Source organism: Aquarana catesbeiana, linkage group LG07 (genome assembly GCF_042186555.1).
Source record: "Aquarana catesbeiana isolate 2022-GZ linkage group LG07, ASM4218655v1, whole genome shotgun sequence".
Taxonomy (NCBI): Eukaryota; Metazoa; Chordata; class Amphibia; order Anura; family Ranidae; genus Aquarana; species Aquarana catesbeiana.
This window is the reverse complement of record NC_133330.1, coordinates 302,152,988-302,174,340: the sequence shown is the minus strand read 5'-3', so window position 1 is coordinate 302,174,340 and position 21,353 is coordinate 302,152,988.

The window sequence follows — 21,353 nt, the reverse complement described above, 5'->3', positions numbered from 1 at the left end:
AGGAAAACTTGACTTGCAGATAACAGAGGAAGGAGACAGCAGACAGGAATGACACTTAATACACTGGATAGAGGCATGTTCCCATTATAGAAGGATATGCTTTGTTCAAATTTCATGTCAGAGGTTTACAACCACTTGCCCACTGTAGGCCGTCATATGACATCCTTGGCTTCAAGTGGTGATATCTGAATGATGGGTGCAGCTGCAGGCATCATTCAGATATTTTTTTTTCTGCAATGTAAAGACCATCATATCGGCTTTTCATCCGCTTGATGGATTTTACAGGCTGTGAGAGTCACCTTTCGCCCTTCCTGTGATCGGGGAGCCGGAGAATGAAATTTACCATAGAGCTGACTGAGAACCAGATGGTCCCCGGCATCTCTATGACCCTCGGAGGCCGGAAGCGACATCATGATGTAAACACTGACGTTTTTCTTTATTGTACATCACAGGACACAGAGCACCATAGTAATAACTATATGGTTTATAGGACACCTTTAGGTGAATGGACACTGGTACAACCAAAAAGGAAACAGGAAGTCCCCCTCCCTATATAACCCCTCCCATACAGGGAGTTCCTCAGTTTTTTCGCCAGTGTCCAAGGTGTTGGTCACGGTTGATGAAGTGCTAAGAGAGCTCCGCTAAGTAATCCCTGACAGGATCAAGGGGCTGTGCAATAAGATCCATCTAAAATGCTTGAAAACTAAATAGATGGTAGACGGGCCTCGTGGAAGAAGAAACAAGTTTTTGCCTGTAATGCTTCTCTTTTGAGAGCTGGACCCTGGGACCATGTTGATACAGCCAAAGAGTTTTCCGGCAGGGTGCTGTACAGGTCCAAGGGAGTGGACCCGTGAAAGGGGACCGGGTCCTTGAAAGTCTGGCATGACACGGCCCATCATGATGGGTGAAGGCTGGATCTGTCTGTGATCATTTCCAGCAGTCCTGCATTGGGATCAGGTAAGTCAGAAAGATTACAAGGAATGTATATTTTTATGATTCACTTTAAAAAAGGGAAATAATTTAAAAAAGGGGGGCGGCGTTCTGGAACGCGGAGCGGAGTGCACGTGAGATACGGCACAGGCGCAAGGCTCACTGGCTTAAAAAGTTTGCACTCTGGAAGTGTCTGGTTGGCTGACGGGGGGACACAGAGCACACAATTGGTATGTAAGCTGTATGGGTATGTGGATACAGGCATTTTTAAGGGGCACGTTTTACTCAGCATTAAGACTGAGCATTTATAGCAGCATGTTATGTAAATTGCTAGACTAAAGCTCGGCAGTAGATGCACTTTGTTTAGTACCTCTGCTTTTTTATGCTTAGGACTATGTTTTCCCGCAGGAGGGATAATTCATCAGGGGGGAGTGCAAAGTCACTGCGGTCAGAGCCTGAGGTTCCTAGTCGCATGCCTGCAGTTCCATCCTCCCCTGAAAGACCTGGAACATCTGGCAAATCTGAGCCATTTTGTCTCACAGGCATGGTGGCTACCTCCAATGTCCGAGCCTCTGCATACATCACTAAGGACGATTTGGCTTTGGCTATGGCTGGTTTGGAAGGGGAAATAGCCAAGATGTTAGCGTCTTCCTCCCAGGAGAAAACGCGGCAGACCCCACCTTCTCCTGCCCTTGACCTTCCAGTATTGGAGCAACAATGGGCAGATGATATTGGGGTGCCATTGAGAGACGGAGGTTCAGGTGACTCCTCTTCTGAGGATTCAACATCTGAAGAACCTTTCTCAACTTCGCAATCTCAGAAATTGCTAATCCAATCCCTTACGGACTTGGTTCGTTCTGGATATAAGTTGCCTCCTGCAGAGGTGGAAAATGTTTCCTTCCCCTCTTTGGGTTCGCTAAAACCCCCACAGGGTTCTCATTCTTACCCTATGCACCCGTTACTGGAGCAACTGATTTATGCTGATTGGGATCACCCAGATAAGCAGTTTTTTCCTCCTAAAAGATTTTCCCTATGGAGAAAAAGTTCTCAAAGAGATGGGATTTGCCAGCGGTAGATGCGGCTATCTCCTCTGTGAACAGTGGACAAGTACAAGTACTTAGTGATTCAGCTGATAAGAAGTTGGAATCGCTACTTAAGGCCTCATTTGCTGTAGCTGGTGCAGTAGTACAACCTGCAGTGGCAGCAATAGGCATCTGTCAATCCCTTTGTGATGAATTCAAGCAGGTTATTAAAAAAGTTCCTGCTCAAACTGAAGAGGCCCAAAGTTTAGCTGAGCTACCTAGGGCCCTATACTTTGCAGTGGACGTTATCAAGGATTCTATCCATCAGGCATCTCGCCTTGCGCTCATGTTGATACATATGCGCAGGATTCTGTGACTAAAGAACTGGTGAGCCGAGTTACCATGCAAGAAGCTCTTGGCTGGGTTTCCATTTCATGGAGAAAGGTTGCAACCTTCTCATTAGATGTCTGGGGCAACAGCCTCCAGGCAGTCTCGACGGCCTCCACAGTCAGCGGCAAAGGGTAAGCCTCATAACCAGACACAGGGCTACAGAAAGCCCTGGAGTCAGAAGTCCACAAAGCAGAGTACCAAGGCTTCCTTGTGAAGGGGCGCCCCCGCTCGACCGAGTGGGGAGAAGACTGCGGTGGTTTTCAGAAACTTGGCAAGAGGAAATCCAAGACAAGTGGGTCCTCTTTATAGTAGCCCTAGGCTACAAACTAGAGTTCCAAGAGTTTCTACCATCGCGTTTTCTAAAATCAAACATTCCCAAGGACCCAGTAAAGAAAAAGTCCTTATTTCTGGCACTGGACCGATACTGTATCAGGGAGTGATAATAGAGGTTCCCTCAGAAGAGAGGGGCATGGGGTTTTATTCAAATGTCTTTATGGTACCAAAACCAAATGGAGATGTCAGACCCATTCTAGATCTCAGGAATCTGAATCACTTCCTAAACATTCACTCCTTTCAAATGGAGTCGATTCAGTCAGTTGTTTCCACCCTACAGGGAGGAGAGGTTCTAGCATCCATTGATATCAAGGATGCGTATCTACATGTGCCAATATTTCCCACTCACCATAGGTTTCTGTGGTTTGCGGTAGAGCAGTGCCACTTTCAGTTCGTGGCCTTGCCTTTCGGGTTAGCCACCGCTCCCCGACTGTTTACAAAGGTGTTAGCCCCAGTACAAGCAAGACTAAGGGGCCAGGGTATAGCAATAATAGCATACCTAGACGACCTGCTACTGGTAGATCAGTCAATAGCAGGGTTAAATCAGGGGGTATACAGAACAGTCAGTTATCTGAGACACCTGGGCTGGATTCTCAATCTAGAGAAATCATCCTTACAGCTGGTAAGAAGGCTGCAGTATTTGGGCCTGGTCATAGACACAACCCAGGAAAGGGTGTTCTTGCCTCAGGCAAAGGTCAACGCTCTAAGAGAGCTGGTCCAGGCGGTCAAGGCAAAGAAGAGTCCTTCCATTCGCCTTTGCATGAGATTATTAGGGAAGATGGTAGCTTCCTTCGAATCGGTTCCCTATGCCCAGTTACATTCAAGACTGTTGCAACACAGTATTCTGTCTGCTTGGAACAAACGGATCCAAGCCTAGGATTATACAATGAATCTGGCTCCAAAGGTACGACAGAGTCTCAACTAGTGGTTGATAACCAGGAATTTAGAGAAGGCGAAATCCTTCATTCCAGTTTCCCAGAAAGTAGTAACAATGGATGCCAGCCTATGGGGCTGGGGAGCAGTTCTAGAAGAGACCACTGTTCAAGGGAAGTGGTCAGAGAAGACCTTGCTCATCAATATCCTAGAGATTCGGGCAGTATGTCTGGCTCTAATAGCCATATTCTGTCTTGGGCAGAGAAACATGTTCCTTGCCTATCTGCTGTTTTCATTCCAGGAGTGGAAATTACACCGGACGTAGATCTAGTGGGGTCCAGGTTCAACAAGAAGTTGGACAACTTTATGGCGAGAACAAGGGATCCACTTGCACTTGGAGTAGATGTGTTAGTGATCCCGTGGAATCAGTTTTCACTGATTTATGCATTCCCTCCAGTTCAGCTGCTACCACGGCTGCTTTACATGATCAGGGAAGAAGGGAAGCCGGTAATCCTAGTGGCCCCGGCATGGCCCAGAAGACCCTGGTATGCAGGGACCTGCTGTCGCAGGGACCGGTATTCTATCCTGCCTTACAAACGCTAAATTTAACGGTGTGGCTGTTGAAGCCCACATTCTAAAAAATCAGAGGCTTTCAGGTTCGGTAGTAACCACCCTGATTATTGCCAGAAAGCTGGCCTCCAGGACCATTTATTACAGGGTCTGGAAGGCCTACGTCACTTGGTGGGAAACCAAGGGTTGGCATCCTCGTAAGTCTGTCATAGGAAGAATTCTGGCCTTTCTACAATTTGGAGTAGAAATGAAGCTGGCCTTTAGTCCAATCAAGGGTCAGATTTCGGCCTTTGCCGCTTGCTTTGCAATCTTTAGTCCGGACATTGAAGGGGTAACTCGGATAACTCCGCCAGTTAGAATACCCTTATGCCCATGGGATTTGAATCTGGTTTTGTCTGTGTTGCAAAGCCTTTGAACCTATACGGAATATTCCTTTGATCCTTTTGACAAGGAAATTGGTATTCCTAGTTGCGATAACCTCTGCAAGAAGAGTATCAGAATAGGCTGCTTTCTCCTGTAAAGAGCCATACTTAATCATTCACAAGGATAAGGTGGTGCTGCGTCCGCACCCAACCTTTTTGCTAAAGGTAGTGTCTGGTTTTCATCTGAATCAAGATGTTTCCTTACCTTCCTTTTTCCCAGAACCTGGTTCTGCAGAAGAAAAATGATTACATTCTCTCGATGTAGTGAGAGCAATTAAAGCGACTGCTGAGATATGAAAAACTGATGTTTTGTTTGTGTTGTCAGAAGACCCTAGAAAGGGTCAGGCAGCATCGAAATCTACTATTGCTAAGTGAATTTGTCAGGTGATTAGTCAGGCCTATGGCCTGAAAAGAAAGGTTCCTCCCTTTCGGATTAAAGCGCACTCTGCCAGGGAAGTCAGTGCTTCATGGGCAGTGCATCACCAAGCCTCTGTGGGTCAGATTTGCAAGGCCGCTACTTGGTCGTCAGTACATACATTCACGAGATTCTATCAAATGGATGCAAGATGGCAGGAGGACACCGCCTTCGGGCGCAGTGTGTTGCAGGCAGTAGTATAGGTCCTCACACCTGGCGGCGGCTATTTGCTTTGTGTCTCCCTCCCCTCAGGTGGCATTGCTCTGGGACATCCCATATAGTTATTACTATGGTGCTCTGTGTCCCGTGATGTACAATAAAGAAAATAGGATTTTTATAACAGCTTACCTGTAAAATTCTTTTCTTGGAGTACTTGGTTTCATGGGACACAGAGGTCCCTCCCCTCTTGTTGGGATATGTATATATTGCTTTTCTACAAAAACTGAGGTACTCCCTGTATGGGAGGGGTTATATAGGGAGGGGCACTTCCTGTTTCCTTTTTGGTTATACCAGTGTCCATTCACCTAAGCCCCGGTTCACACTGAGGCAGCGCGACTGCCTCAGGCGACCTGGACACAACAGGGGCGGCAACTTGCAAAACGACTTCTATATAGAAGTCTATGCAAGTCACCTCAAGTCGCCCCCAAAGTAGTACAGGAACCTTTTTCTAAGTCGGAGCAACTTGCGTCGCTCCGATTAGAACGGTTCCATTGTACAGAACGGGACGCTAGTTGTCAGGCGGCTAAGTCGCCTGACAAGTTGTCCTAGTGTGAACCGACCCTAAAGGTGGCCTATAACCCATATAGTTGTTACTATGGTGCTCTGTGTCCCGTGATGTACTCCAAGAAAAGGATTTTACAGGTAAGCTGTTATAAAAATCCTATTTTTTTTTTTGCGGGAAAGCCTGAAATCGATTTTATTTTTTTTTTATCTCAGGCTTTCCAGCACAGAGGAGAGATGTGGGTCATAGACCCCACATCTTTCCGTAAAGAGGACCTATCATTATTATTACAAGGGATGTTTACATTCCTTGTAATAGGAATAAAAGTGATCCCAGAAAAATATTTAGGGGAAAGTGTAAAAATAAAAAAACAAAAATAAATCTAACAATAAAAAAATGTTTTTTAAAGCATCCCCATCTCCTCGTGCTCGCATACAAAATCGATCGTATACGTAGGTCGCGCCCGCATATGTTTGACATTCAAACTACACATGTGAGGTATCACCATAAACGTTAGAGCGAGAGCAATAATTCTAGTACAAGACCTCCTCTGTAACTGTAAACTGGTAACCCGTAAAACAATTTAAAGCGTTACCTATGGAAATTTTTAAGTATCGTAGTTTGTCGCCATTTCACAATTTTAAAGCATGATATATTAGGTATCTATTTACTCGTGTAACATCATATTTCACATTATATAAAAAAATTGGGCTAACTTTAGTGGGTTTTTTTTTGTTTTTGTTTTTTTTTATTCATTAAAGTGTTTTGATTTTTTCCCCAAAAAAAAACACGTTTAAAAAATTGCTGCGCAATTACTGTGTGACATAAAACATTTTAACAACCTCCATTTTATTCCCTAGGATCTCTGCTAAAAAAATATGTATAATGTTTGGGGGTTCTAAGTAATTTTCTAGCAAAAAACACAGATTTTTACATGTAGAAGGTTGGAAAGTGGGTAACCCTTGCAGCAGGGACCAACTGCAAGCCTATATTGTTTTTTCTTTATTTCCGGAGCTGAGTTTTAAATTCCAGTGCCAATCTCTGACCTAGTTATCCTATGATGAAGAATGTGGCAGCCCCCCCCCTCCCCTAATATTTTGCCCTCTAAAGCTCAGGACTTTTTTTCAGACCCTAGCGGTTGTATTTAGCTGACAGGTACTTTAAAAGTATGTTCACATCATATCTATACAACCCTTTAAATCTGTATAGACCAAGCTTTGACAGTTTGTTTTTTTAGATGTTAATCCCAAGATCCTAAAAAAAGGGTTAATATACCCCCCGGCTGGCATCAGGGGGCACGGTGAAAAGATGGTATTTTAGCGCAGCGGTGGCTGAGACCAAACGTTTATCAGCCGTCATTTTCCGATAGCCAAACAATTGAAGTAAACGTATACCTATCAGGCAGATAATCGTGAGCGGCGTGTCATTACTACACATCGCACATTTATTATCTGCTCCTGCAGTCATGTCAGTGCCACTGCACAGGGCCTGATAATTGAGTTCATTCATGCAGATGCTGTATTATCAGCTCCTACAGGAGGAGGTTGCAGACAGTTAGCGATGCTGCGTGCCAGTTAGAGATTAGGGCCCTTCTAACCCTCAGAGAATAATTAACAGTACCAAAACCCAGTATGCTACAGAAAAAAAAATTCAGCCTGATCTCTTAACTGTAGCAGGTGTAATATGCTGATAACGGCAAGCTTCAGCGATGGCTTGGCTGCTGGGGATTGCCTATCATGGCGGCTGCGGTAAATATATTTCTCCTTGGCTCCTCCCATCCCGAGAGCCTGGCTGCTCAGTCTATGTCAGTTTGGTCATTGTTATATTCTACCGAAGGGTCATACTGACAATAAAGTGTTCAGAGGTTTACCGCCAATTTCCCTTCTGTCTATGACATTTATTGAACGTTTTTCATCTGGCTATATTTTGTATCTTTATCCTTTTTTCCTGATCCTTTCATTTGCATCATCCTTCTGGTTCTGTTTTGTTTTGTGCCAATCTGTACATACATCAAGACTAAATGCTCTAAAAATGCATGAGTGTTTTTAACTCAGGATAATTAAACTGTTCAATTTATATCACTTAGGAATGTATTTATTAAAAAAAAAAACAATACATAGCTGTTAAACCTCTACGACTGAATGTATTTCTAAAAAATGGTTTAATGTAAACTGCATGTAAATTTGTTCTGTGCAAATGTGGCAAAATCAATTGTTTCCAGGCTATATTCTGTGCAATTCAAATGCTTGAATGGGGTAAATACCGCATTTTGGCCACTATATGGAGCTCGAGAGCATACTTAGTTCTTATAATAGTCAGCACCACTAGATGGCACTGATGAGCGTACTTATTTCTTATAATAGTCTGCCACAACTAGATGGTGCTCACGTGCATATTTCTTATGATAATCAGAAGTAACTAGAGCATATTTATTTCCTATAATAATCAATATCAGTAATCACTCAGGAGCATACTTCTTTCCTATGATAATCGGCAGCAACTAGATGGCGCTCCGGAGCATATTTATTTCCTATAATAATCAGTAACTAGCTGACGCTCAGGAGCATACTTATTTCCTATGATAGTCAGCAGCAACTAGATGGCGCTGAGGAGCATACTCATTTCTTAAGATAATTAGCATTAACTAGATGGCGCTCTGGAGCATATTTAATTCTTATAACAATGAGCAGCAACTAGATGGCGCTCCGGAGCATATTTATTTCTTATAATAATGAGCAGCTACTAGATGGCGCTCCGGAGCATATTTATTTACTATAATAATCAGTAACTAGATGACGCTCCGGAGTATACTTATTTCTTATGATAGTCAGCCACAACTAGATGACACTGAGAAGCATACTTAATTCCTATGATAGTCAGCAGCAACTAGATGACGCTGAGAAGCATACTCATTTCTTAAGATAATTAGCAGCAACTAAATGGCGCTCAGGAGCATATTTAATTCTTAAAATAATGAGCAGCAACTAGTTAGCGTTCAGGAGCATATTTATTTCTTATAATAATGAGCAGCAACTAGATGGCGCTCAGTAGCATATTTATTTCTTATAATAATGAGCAGCAACTAGATGGCGCTCAGGAGCATATTTATTTCTTATGATGATCAGCAACAAGTAGAAGGCGCTCAGTAGCATACTTATTTTTTATGATAGTCAGCCACAACTAGATGACGCTGAGAAGCATACTTAATTCCTATGATAGTCAGCAGCAACTAGATGGCGCTGAGGAGCATACTAATTTCTTAAGATAATTAGCATTAACTAGATGGCACTCTGGAGCATATTTAATTCTTATTATAATGAGCAGCAACTAGATGGCGCTCAGGAGCATATTTATTTCTTATAATAATGAGCAGCTACTAGATGGCGCTCAGGAGCATATTTATTTCCTAGAATAATCAGTAACTAGATGACTTAATTCCTATGATAGTCAGCAGCAACTAGATGGCGCTGAGAAGCATACTCATTTCTTAAGATAATTAGCAGCAACTAGATGGCGCTCTGGAGCATATTTAATTCTTATAATAATGAGCAGCAACTAGATGGTGCTCAGGAGCATATTTATTTCTTATGATGATCAGCAACAACTAGAAGGCGCTCAGTAGCATACTTATTTTTTATGATAGTCAGCGGCAACTAGATGGCGCTGAGGATCATACTTATTTCCTTTGATATTCAGCTCCATCTATTGGCCATAATGTGGTATTTTCCCAATTCACACCTTCAAATGACAGAGAATGTAGCATGAGAACATTCAATTTTTCCCCAGTCACATAGAACAATTTAACATGCAGTTTCGATGGATGAACAGCTATATAACATTTTATAAATACATCTCTTAGTGTAGGTGTTTAATTTCTAGTTTTGATCATGAAATTGACATTTAAAGCAAAAGTTCAGGCAAACAGATAAATATGTCATTAAAATACACATGTGGAAATAATTCTACATACATTAAATAAATCTAATCATGAAGTATTGTTAATTAAATACATTTACAAAAAAAAAAGTTTTGGAAATAAAAAAATGTAATCATAAAGATTGTATATAATTGTACAATCAACTTTTTATTTACCAAAAAAAATGTAATATGAAGACCTACCCAAACTAGCCAAAAAATCATCGTAATCCAGTCAGGCATACCCTTGTACTAGATAGTTGTTTGGTAGATCCAAGGCTCATTATACATGTCAGAGTCTGACTGTACAATCAGCTTTAGAGCTACCAAATCTTTTTAATATGAGGACCTACCAAAACTACCTAATTTGCACAGAATCAAGCAGACCCTTGCACTACATGCTTGGTAGATCTAAGGCCTGGCTTACACTAGTGCGATTTCAGATGTGACCTGAGTCGCATACAATCACATGACAATGGAAATTGCATTGATTTCAATGGTGCCCATTCACATCAATGCAACGCAACTGCGATGCCTCTTTGGGGAAGGTACCTCTGCTACTTTGGAGTGATGCAGCATGATTTTGTGCCCCATAGACTTCAATGAAGATGCACTAAAAGTGCATGTACATGTGTTTTAGTGTGTTTTTGCCTGAGACTTTGGTTGTTAAGAAGCCGCACCCGTCAGCTTCCTAAGAACCAGTGACTCATTTCTGCACTGGCAGCAAGGATGAGCCATTAATGTAGGGAGCTGGTACTCACCAGCATCCTTACAACCAGTGACTCATCTCTGTGGTCAGCCAGGGGATTCTCGTATGACGACAGAATGCAAACAAATGAGCTGTCAGTAAAAAAAAAAGAAAGAAAGAAAGAAAGAAAGAAAGAAAGAGAGAAAGAAAGAAAGAAAATTGGTTTGGAGGTCCCCCCACAATTCATACCAGGACCTTTGGGTCTGGTATGGATTTGAGGGAGGACCCCACGCCATAGCATTCCATAGCAGAGCCTTATCCAAGCATGCAGGAATGAGGGGGGTGTAATAGCATGTGGCTCTCTCCCTCCTTAACCATACCAGGCCACATGCCCTTGATATGGGGGGGCTTTGCCAGAGGGCTCCCCTGGCAAGGAACCATGTCCCCATGTTGATGAGAGGAAGGGCCCCTTCTCCACAACCTTGGCCTGTACCAGGGTGACTTATCGGAATCTGGAAGCTCACTTTAACGAGGGGGGCCTCAGATTCCAGCACCCCCCCCCCCCCATGTAAATGGGTGTACCCCTACTTATTCACCAAAAGAATGTCAAATGTAAATAAAATCATAAAAAAATGTTTTTGGCAAGTCCTTTTTAAAAAAAAAAAAAAAACTGTCCCCCCAATGTAGATCCATCGTCAATTACATCATCTAGCAAAGTCCTCATCAATCACAATGAATGATGGCAGCCAACCAGCAAGGGAAAAAAAATCAGTTGACACCGACCCCACCCACCATAAGTCACCGCCAAATGACGGCTCAGGGAAAAATAGATGAATTTGCAATGTCCTCCGTGAACTCCCAAACCTCTCCTTTTCCCTCCACTTTCTTTGGAACAAGCAATGCACATTCGTTTGTGTCATGTGCACTGCTCTATCTTGGGAGCAAGCAAGAAAGTATGGCTACATTCCTACATACAGTGGGACCATGGAGAATGGATGTAGCCACCCTCTAACAGGAAGTCATATCACAGCTGCAAATCACAGTTGCTGCTCAGCAACTGCCATCAAGTTGTTACTCCATGTGGAGAGTTTAGTAGTGGTTGCAATATACATCTGTACAAATCACTGTTTTATCCTGTGTTGATCTCTGATGAAGGGGGAGCGGTGTTGCCCCCCCGAAACAAGTTGGCTGTTTTATAATTATTATTTTTTTAACAACAATCAAGATGGTCTTGGACACTTTTATCTGGTTTTAGTCTGGTGCTCCATTCTAATATTTAGAGCTACTGTTGGGGTAGATGGTGAGGCAGCCACCTTGGGTATGCTAAATAGAATACCATAGTAGGGCCAACTTTAGAATGAGCCAATCGACTTACCAGTGTAGAACCCTCTAGTCTGCGTACTAGATGTTAGAGTAGGTAAATTTAGTTGGCTGAGGGCTAGGTCTGAGTTGTGAATCTGGGTCAGGGTTCAGTGACTCAGGGCTGGATGACTCATCCTAGCAGCCTCTCTGGTGCCTCCCCCTGTTTTCTGGGACAATGGAGAATGTTCTAGACATAGTGGGTGGAGGTTATGAGGAGCTACTTGGAATATTTATGAGGGCCTCAGCCAACCCCCAGTAAAGGGCTGGCAGGGGGCAGGCTACCTCATAAATAGGCATGAGTCATGCCAGAGGGGGAGTCAGGTGGAAGATGGAAATGGAGTGTTGAGGAGGCTGTTGGTTCCCCTCGAGGGTGCTCTAGTCTGGGGGGTGGTTCCTTGGGCCGGGGCTCGGGTGCTGGAAGGACCCTACCAAAACACACAGAGGAAGCCCTTCCTAGAGGCATATTAGAAAGGAGAGAGAACAGCGGGAGCAGGTCAACACTACTGGAAGATCTTCTAAGAGTCAGCCGGGTGGGCTGGTAAAAGTCAATCTGAAGGACTGTGGGGAGAAGTTAGCCTAGTGAAAGGGGCAGCTGCAGCCAGGTGGGTTTGCAGTATCTGAAAAGGTGGTGATGGGATTAGCAGCCACAGGAGTGATACAAGCTGGACACTGTAAATCCTTGCTACACAACCAAGGGGCCTCGGGTTCCTGCCTGTAATGGGCCATTGCTTCTAATCTGACTGAGTGACTGTCAGGTCTTCACGGTGATCCAGTTAAGTTATGCAAGGAAGTGAGTGCTGGAGGAAAAATTGGAGCTGTATATAGAGACTGTATATAGGAAGAGTTGTCCCTAAAGTTTTTTGTTGAAGTCAAGTGGGCATCCCATAACCTCTCACCCCTATCCAAGTTGTTAACCCTCAATAAACAGAAAAACAAATTCACAGACTGTTCTCTGACTCTGGAGTGCCTGTGCAAATTGGGTGTGCCTGACTGTGCAGGGTGGGGGATACCAGTTCATCTGCGGCCCTTAAGGGGGTGCGCTACCTCTTTGGAGTGTGGGAGGAAACCTATGCAAGCACAGGGAGAACATGCAAACTCCATGCATCCTGGTGAGGACTTGAACCAAGAGCCCTGGTGCTGCAATGCAAAAGTGCTAACTACTAAGCCACTGTGCTGCCACTAATATGTCAACTTAATTCTTGGGTCCTATCGTGATTGTATAATTATAATCATTGTATAATTATATTTGTATAGAGCAGAGCGTGGCCGTTATACCGCTAGATCGTCTGACGTCTATTTGAAGGCACTCTGGGTACCTCCGCAGCATTTGTGGTTATCATTAGGTAAACTCACAACCTGGAGTGAGGACTGACTCTTTCTGTGCCATCTCCTTATCTGTTTCGTTATCTCCTCTTATCTCCTAGCACTTTGCTGACAGTTGAGAGTTAATCAGGAGTGTTTGTCTGCTGTCTGGTACCTGCTGTGCTCCATCTATATACAGTAGCTGGTGGTTGCTCAATACTCTTAGCTTTTCTTACAAGTCGGCAGACAGTAGGAGCAGTTTTATGACTTTCAGATAGAGCTGTCTTTAGAGGTAATGATACACTCTGATATCTGCAATGTGCCCAGAAGTGTCATCTGCATGCACAGCCATCTGTCTCTGAGCCTTATCCCAGGACAAAAAGTTAAAGCTGAACTCCAGGAACCATCCTAATTGCATACGAAGCTGGTTATTAAAAAGTACAATTATATGAATATTCTTCAATTCATTTTAAAGTACTTTAAAATTACATTTTCTTTTAACATTTGAGTTTGGAATGAATATGATTTCTTGAACAAAAACCACATTTACTGTTAGAAATTCATTCGTTCAAGAAAAATTTTCCTTCAAATTTTCTCATCACTGTGCTCAAAAATGAGCAGCGATTTGACCCCACTAACGATTAGAAAACTGAACGAACATTCTGAAGGTGGTTCTGAAGGTACAAGGTTTTTTTACCTTAATGCATGCAGCTCCCCGCCCCAAAATACTTACCTAAACCCTATCTTGATCCAGTGATGTGAATGAGAGCAGAGGTTCTCTCGACTCTCTCTTTCCTTATTGGACAGAAAAGCAGCAGTGGGAGCCATTGGAACCTGCTGCTGTCAATCACAGCCAGAAAGGAGAGAGAGGGGGGTGAGGCTGAGCTGTCCTCTGTGTGTCAATGTGAAGAAATGTCATCGACACACAAAGGATTCCTCAAGACGGGTCCAAAGCTTTATTATCACATGGTACACAAAAAGCAATGTTTTGGAGCCACGCAGGGCCCCTTCATCAGGCAAGTGACACACAGAGCCTACTCAGGAGCGAGCACACACGAGTGCCCCCAAAGCAAGCAGCTTTCTTTGGGGGCACTTGGCAGGGGGGAGATACCAGGAGTGTCAGCGGGGGACCCATAAAGAGGAGGATCGGGGCTGCTCTGGGCAAAAACATTACACAGAGTAGGTAAGTATACCGTTGTTTATTTTTTTAAAAAAGTGCCCTTAGAATCACTTTAAAATCAAAAATTTTGAACAAAATTCTACTAGTGCTTGGCCAGCTTTACATTGGTTCAGTTTAGTTTTTTCCCACGGAGCCAGAGAACTGGAGCCTTCCCTGGAGAGGAAAGAACACTCTGCTCGGACCTCCCACATGTTTATAACCTCCCCAGCCAACTTCTGGATGCCTCCTTCCAGGGATTGGCTGGAGCATGATAAATATCCATTCTGGTCATTTGACTCTCCCTGCCCTATATTCTGGAAGTTTTTTCCAGGAAACAGGTAAGAGAAATCAAACACCAGCTTGGAAAACCTTGAACAGGCAAAAACAATTGATTAGTGCTCCAATGACTGCAGTAAAGCCAAAAAAAACGAAATGTAACTTAGCAGCCTATCTATAGGAGTGCACTACACACATATAATCCTATGGGAAGTTTTTTGCTGAAATGAACGGTCTGGCGACAGGCTAGAGGAGATTTTTAAGTAGCACAAACTGTTCTACTAAAAGGATCATTGACTAATCATTAAAAGTAGCAATTGTTTGCTAGACCAATGGCTTTCTATAGAATAAGGCTAGTCATGCATGGGTCAAACTTCAGTCAATGACTGCTGAATGAGATGAAACTCAAACCATGGGTGGCCCTGGGTAGCAAACTTTGTTTGAAAAATCGACTTAGCCAGGTGTAAAATTGTCAGAGGAACAGAAACTGCATTCAATGAGATGCAGTCACTATACAGGTATTCGGACAGATTCAGGTGCTATCTGAGTACAACAGTCGGCAGTGGCGATTCCTCCATTCACACCATTTAATGGTGGCTGGATTGGGGATGGTATTAATATGTTTATATCACCGAACACAGCATTCTATAAGGCTATGTATCAACCTTGTGGTTCAGGTGTAGGATAATCACTGCTAAAAACAATGCATGGGGGGTCAGAGGGGCAATTGCCCTCCTCACAGCAGTAGTCAAAGTGGCACCCAGCTAAAAGGATCATTGGTGTCATGTCACTGGTTCTGCCAAGTGGTGTTGGCCTGGGAACTATGCAGGCACCATCAAACCGGAGGCCAATCAACCACAGCTCATGGAACCCCAGCAATCTCAGTCTAGAGGAAACCTAGGTTGAGAATTCCTGCTGTATACTAATCACAATTCCTGGTATACAGGTGACCCCACAGGAACCCTTAAATAATTTTCAGGTGTAGAGGAACCCCTGCTAAAAATAATGCATGGGGGGGGGTTAGTGGGGCAAATGCCCCATTGGTGGTCAACAGAAAGAATACCCTCCTTACAGCGGTGATCAGAATACCACCCAGCTAGAAAGATCATTGGTGTCATGCCACTTGGTTCTGTCAAGAGGTATTGGCCTGGGAACTATGCAGACATCATCAAATTGGAGGCCAATCAACCACAGCTCATGGAACCCCTAGCAATTGTGGAAGGAAACCTAGGTTGAGAATGGCTACTGTGTGCTAATCACAATTCCTGGTATACGGATGACCACTAAAAGGAGCAGTTAGGAATTTGTATATGAAATATTTTATTTACAATAATGCATGGCAAAAAACCCCACAAATGTCTCATGAATAATTACATTCAGACAGGTTTCCCCCACCGCTCCTGTGCAAACCCAGGCTTGCCATATGGGTTCACACACTAGCGTTGCGGGAAACTGCATGTGATTTGGACTGGAGTCGCATCCCATTCCTGTTCAAATCGCATGCGATTCTTTGGAGTGCGATTCGAGCACAATCATTTTGTATGGGCTCAAATTGTATAGGCATTAGTACTCAGTATCGGCGAATATTTGACCAAGAGTATCGGTACTTGAAGCATCGGTACTAAAAAAACAATATCGGTGCAACCCTAGTTAAAATAATAGCTCTGCAGATGTACCTGCTAAAAAAAAAACACGCTTTGCCTTTAAAGATCAGAAGTGTTATGCTAATGACGGTATCATTCATCAACTTTTTTTTCTCCTAATCTCTTCACCTTTTCATCAGTTTGTATTACAAAACATTACATTATCAGCCAGTGATGTTATCTGGGGGGCCCGGCAGTCTCTCAAGGGCTGCCTTGTACATGGTATCAGTGGCTGTCTCAGCAAGAAGTTACTTGCACAATTCCCATCTTCCTGTTAGGAGCCTCCAAGCCCCCCTATCATTACAATGCACACGCCAGGTCTGTGCGATAATGCTGATACTGCAGGCTGATTGCCACCAGTGACTCGGCAGCCTACAGAGCTGGCAACAAATGAGGCTGAAGCAACAACCTCCAGCACTGTGTAATGTTGGGTTTAGAGTCAGCAGGGCTCCCACAGCCATCCCTGATGGGGAGAGAGGAATAGTTCTCATTTCTCTGCCACTCTGAACATCAATATCAATTTATACAGTTGTCATTTGTTCCTAGTACTGAGTCTCACCATCAGGTCAGAGGATCGGAACGGTTGGTCTTATCTCTCCAAAAAAAAAAAAAAAAAGCGACAAGCCGCGGACACTGTCTCGCTGCAACTGATATTACATGACATGGAGCCTGGATCCGTTAAAGTTTGGCAACAAAGTTTAGTACATAGATGGTATCTGTAGATATGAGCTTTCAAACCGTTTTTCTACTTGGAGGGGTGATAAAGTAACGGCTTGTCTTGTGCTTGAGAAATAATAACTGTATCTTGAAGAGCAGCTAAGGGCTAGTATGGCCTAAACTGAGGGTCTCCAAACTTTCTAAACGAATGGGCCAGTCCTTCAGACTTTAAGATGGCTCCAAAAACATGCTGGTAGGTTAATTGGCTTCTAATTTAAAAATTGGCCCTAGTTTATGAATGTGAGTTGGGGACCTTGAATTGTGGGCTCCTTGAGGGTAGGGACCGGGAGTGTGCGATGTATGTGTGGAGCGCTGCGTAAATTGATGGCGATATATGGGTACCTTAAATTAAAATAATAATATAATAGATGAGCATCTTAATGAGACACAATGTACAGTGATAGGGACAATTGTAGACACGCACCCACACTCACTCAGGTTGAACTAGATGGACTAGTGTCTTATTTCAACCTTACTAACTATGTAACTCTGTATGGCTGGACTGTGGCCGATGGGAGTAGAAAATGCCCCATCATTGGTATTTTTGGGGGTTATTGCCTCATGGTTGGTATCACGGGAAAAAATGTTGCCCCATCATTAGTTTTAGTGGGAGGAAGAGAGCCCCATCATTGGTGTCAGTGGGAGGAAGAGTGTCCCAGCATTGATATTAGTGGGAGAAATAGTGCTGTATGATTGGTATTAGTGGGAGGAATAGTGCCCCATCATTGATGTCATTGGGAGGAATGGCGCCTCATCATTGGTGTCAGTGAAAGAAATAGTGCCAATGGCCTAAACTGATGCTACAGTTTTGGGTAGATATAATCCCCACTTTTGGGGCCCGTGGTGGTGAGTGAATTGCCAAATCCTTTATTAGGGAAATTATATCTTCTTGACAGTATCTAGGTTCAAAAGCTAGCAATAATTTATTATGAGTGGGTATACTCCCACTTGATACTCTGTATGGATGATGAGCCACGAGTAGAGTGAGGAGATCAGGAATTTAAAGATCAGTCACCAGTTCCTGAGCAGATCAGCCAGTACTTTTCATTAAAATGTCTTCATTTTTCATATTGAGTGTTTGGTTCTTATTCTTTCATAAACACTATATTGTCAAAAGTATTGGGACACCTGCCTTTGAATTACTTTTAATAGCATCCCAGTCTTAGTCCGTAGGGTTTAATATTGAGTTGGCCCACCCTTTGCAGCTATAACAGCTTCAATTCTTCTGGGAAGGCTGTCCACAAGGTTTAGGAGTGTGTCTATGAGAATGTTTGACCATTCTTCCAGAAGCGCATTTGTGAGGTCAGGCACTGATGTTGGTTGAGAAGGCCTGGCTCACAGTCTCCATTCTAATTCATCCCAAAGGTGTTCTATCGGGTTGAGATCAGGACTCTGTGCAGACAGTCAAGTTCCTTCACCCCAAACTTGATCATTCATGTCTTTATGGACCTTACTTTGTGCACTGGTCCAAATCATTTGCTGGAGGGGGGATTATGGTGTGGGATTGTTTTTCAGGGCTTGGGCTTGGCCCTTTAGTTCCAGTGAAGGGAAATCTTAAGCCATCAGCATACCAAGACATTTTGGCCAATTTCATGAAGGGGATGGCCCCTTCCTGTTCCAACATGACTGCGCACCAGTGCACAAAGCAACATCAGTGCCTGACCTCACAAATGCGCTTCTGGAAGAATGGTCAATCATTCCCATAGACACACTCCTAAACCTTGTGAACAGCCTTCCCAGAAGGGTTGAAGCGGTTATATCTGTAAAGGGTGGGCCAACTCAATATTGAACCCTATGGACTAAGACTGGGATGCCATTAAAGTTTATGTGCGCATAAAGGCAGGTGTCCCAGTACTTTTGAAAATATAGTGTATTACCCTCATCTTCATCATCACCAGCTTCATAATAACTGGTGTTTTACATCTTAACCACTATCCTAACAATCATCCTCCTCGTGTCATCATCCAAACTTTTTTGGACAGTTGGTACTTGTTAAGACTGTTTGGGTATCTTCTTTAACAGATAATGATTATTGGGTTGGATTATTGGGGGTTATTGTTTTTTTGTCATAAAAGGCAAAAAAAGCTTCATAGCTACTTAAAGGGGATGATTTACTTAAACTGGAGAGTGCTAAATTTGGTGCAGCTCTGCATAGAAACCAATCAACTTCCAGTTTTTTTTTTCTTGTCAAAGCTTAATTGAAGAAGCTGAAGTTAGAAACTGATTGGCTACCATGCACAGCTTCACCATATTTTGCAGCTGTATCTAAAGTAAAATGTTTTTAAAATTAGTTTTGGATGAAGTAAAAAAGGTTTAGGACCCTTGTCATATTCTTATTACTGTTTGTTCCCCTTCCATGGAGATTCACCCTCTCTAATTGTCCTGTCCATTTTTTCCAGGCAGTGAAAGTTAAGCCGCGTACACGCGGTCCGGCTTTTCGACCGGGCTTGTCCGACGGACGCTGACCAAATCCGGCAGACAATCCGGTCGTGTGTGGGCTTCACCGGACCTTCAGCGGACGTTTTCAGTCGCAAATCTGACGGACTTTAGATTTGGAACATGCTTCAAATCTTTACGTCGTAACTTCGCCGGACCCAGAAATCCGCTCATCTGTATGCTAGTCCAACAGACAAAAACCCTCGCTGGGGCAGCTATTGGCTACTGGCTATCAACTTCCTTATTTTAGTCCGGTGTAGGTGATCACGTACAAATCCGTCGGACTTTTGTGTGATCGTATGTAGTTAGGTCCGTTCATTAGAAAGTCCGCCAAAAGTCCGTCGAAAGTCTGTCGAAAGTCTGTCGGACGGGCTGTCGGACTTTTGTCCGACCGTGTGTACGTGGCAAGGGAAATATCCAGTCATCACCAGAACAGGAACAGATGGGAAATTTTCCAGTGTGGACATCTGCTCCACTAACAACTGTCTGAAAATTCATTCCCCCCAATTTGGAGATATGTCTTCCCACTTCCTATTGGGTCTATAAGACAGAACATGAAGGGAAATCTCTCCAATGGGACACAAATAGCAAAAGTAGAAAGACTTGGCCAAACAACTTTTTGGCCTAATATAGGTCTGGAACCTTTTATTATACTTTGGGATGTTTAACTGACCCAGCCACCCAAGCCTCAGCCTATGTTTTCTATTAAGAACCCCCAGGCCTTGGCAGGCTTGCAACAGTGGAACGTAAAATGATCCTCTGGTCAGGGTGACAAGTTATGGGCTTATAACTTAACCACTCTTGAACTTTGAGTTGAGAGTTGAGTTGAATCTTAATATAGCCCGATCTTAGCCCGAAGGGTCCCGACTTTGGTCTGGTCAAGCTTTTATAGCAAGTGTTTTTGCCTACAAGAGAAGATTGGCTATTACAAGTCCACGAGACTGATGTGTTTGTAAAGCTAGAGGAAAGTGCTGAGACAGCCGGGAAGTTTGAAGATACCAAAGTTATTATTAACAGATGTATTGAGTATCTAAGCAAAACATTGACTATAGAGTAGACATGGTATTAACCTGGACTTCTGCCCTGGAAATAAATAACTTTGTAATGGCAGCCACACAGCTCAGTACACACATTAAGCACTTACCGTTTTACCGCTGTGCATATGATTTTGTGGTCCACTTACTGTTGTGTTGTAACTGCACAGTGTAAGGTTTAGACAACTGTTTTCAGTTCTACATATTAGAGATCAGCGAAACTGAGAGTTTTAGCTTGGGATGAAATGCATTGGTGTCAATGCAGGAGAGTGAAATTAAGGTGGGTTTTACTGAAATAGGCTTTAAATGGCTTCTGAGTGCCAGGGTGGTCTTTGTATCTTTGTATCAAAAAATTTGCCCTCAGTAGTTAAGTTGAGATTTTAAAACTTTAACTATTTTTAATCCCGATGCTGCTAGCCTTAGTAAATACCGTAAATAGGAAAGCATATTCTGTAGATGGCCTCAATATGGATATTAGGACCAGAGACGGACCTTCCCTATATGCTGTAAAGAAGGTGCAGACCCACCACAGACTCATCCATGGGCCCGGTTCACACTGATGCGCTGTGATTTTGTTCCGTTTTTTTGTCCTTTGTGAGGTGTGAATTAACCGCAATTTTACCGCGAATTTCAGGAGTTAGACATAGCTGTGATTGATATTCTAGCCAATGAAATCATAATGTAAAAAAAAAAAAAAAAAAAAAAAAGGTGTTACCTTCCTGTGTACTTCCTGGTTTTTGTGGAGAGTAGTGTGGTGGAATTCGCACATATGTGAACCCTCAATGCGATTCAAGAACGATTTAAATTGATGTGTATGGAGACTAAATTCGCAACACAACGCAGTAAACTCGCACAAGACCCTTTTTTTAATCACATCGCATTCGTAGAGGAATCGCAACGCATGTATGTGAACAACCGTCATTGAAAACAATGACTTTAGGGATGACATGCGAATTTAAAGTGTTTTTGACGCATCACATTCGTCATGAACTCGCATCAGTGTGAACCGGGCCTGAAAGTGGTTCTAAAGCCTAAACATGTTTTACCTAAATGCATTCCTTGAATTAAGGTAAAAAATGTTTAGGCATACTTACCTGAGCCCTCATTCGATCCAGCGCTGTGCACATCTGAAGCTCTTCTCTCCC